Raw genomic sequence first — 1,035 nt, forward strand, 5'->3', positions numbered from 1 at the left:
GTGTGTGTGTGTGTGTGTGTGTGTGTGTGTGTGTGTCCTTTTCTTTGTCAAGTATTTTCTTTATAGTAACCAACATACTCCATCCATTTACTGTTCATATTTATTGCTAAATGTTAAGTGATACCTTTGTGATAGAAGTTTTCTTTGTGTAATAAAATACTTCTGAATTACTGTAATCGTAGTTTTTCTTTCTTAATGTTTATAGGACATTTTTGTGGACCTGACACAGACCTGGCAGATTTCAGGTACTCAACACTGCAGATATGGGAGCAGCAAAAGATGGTGTGTTTAGGTCCACCAGGATTAATGAGAACCATAAACGTTAGTGAATGCAGCTTTTTGTGTACACTCTGATGGTCACGGCAAGTCTGTGTTGACATTTCCACCTATCACGACTCCTGTTCTGCCTTTTTATCTCCTTCCACAATAAAGAAGCAGCCGTTTGTTGGCAGAGCTGCCCTGCTTCCCAGCATGGTTTTATTTTTTTAATTTGAGAGGCGGCGTTCTGTTTTCTGGACAGTTTTATACGGAGTTCATTTCAGAGGGTTGTCTTGATTTATTATTGGTTTAACAAAACTAGTTTATATTGTTTTTGTTGGAGATGATCACAATGAAGTAAAGGTCTAATGCTGCGTTCACACCGAATGCGATTTCAGCATCAGGAGCATCAGGTTTACATACAAAGTCTATGGTGGACGCACTTCAATCAGCGTCGGGAAGTGCTGCGGCGCCTCAAGCGCGATTAGAGCAGCGCGATTAGAGCAGTGCGATTTGAATGATCTGAGCGTTCGACGCGCTTGAGGCGCAAATCGCTGAAGTTAGAAAATCGGAACTGTTGCAGCTCGACGCGCCGCGTCAACCAATCAGAGAGACTCCACTGTGTGACGTAGCGACAAATTTCCCGCGTCAACCAATCAGAGAGACTCCACTGTGTGACGTAGCGACATATTTCCCGACAGGACAGTTTATTGAATGATGTCCACTAACCTGAAACAGATGGAGAGGAGCTCTTTAGCTGAAATCGAGTGCCTGCAG

The sequence above is a fragment of the Austrofundulus limnaeus genome, unplaced genomic scaffold (genome assembly GCF_001266775.1).
Source record: "Austrofundulus limnaeus strain Quisiro unplaced genomic scaffold, Austrofundulus_limnaeus-1.0 Scaffold616, whole genome shotgun sequence".
Lineage (NCBI taxonomy): Eukaryota > Metazoa > Chordata > Actinopteri > Cyprinodontiformes > Rivulidae > Austrofundulus > Austrofundulus limnaeus.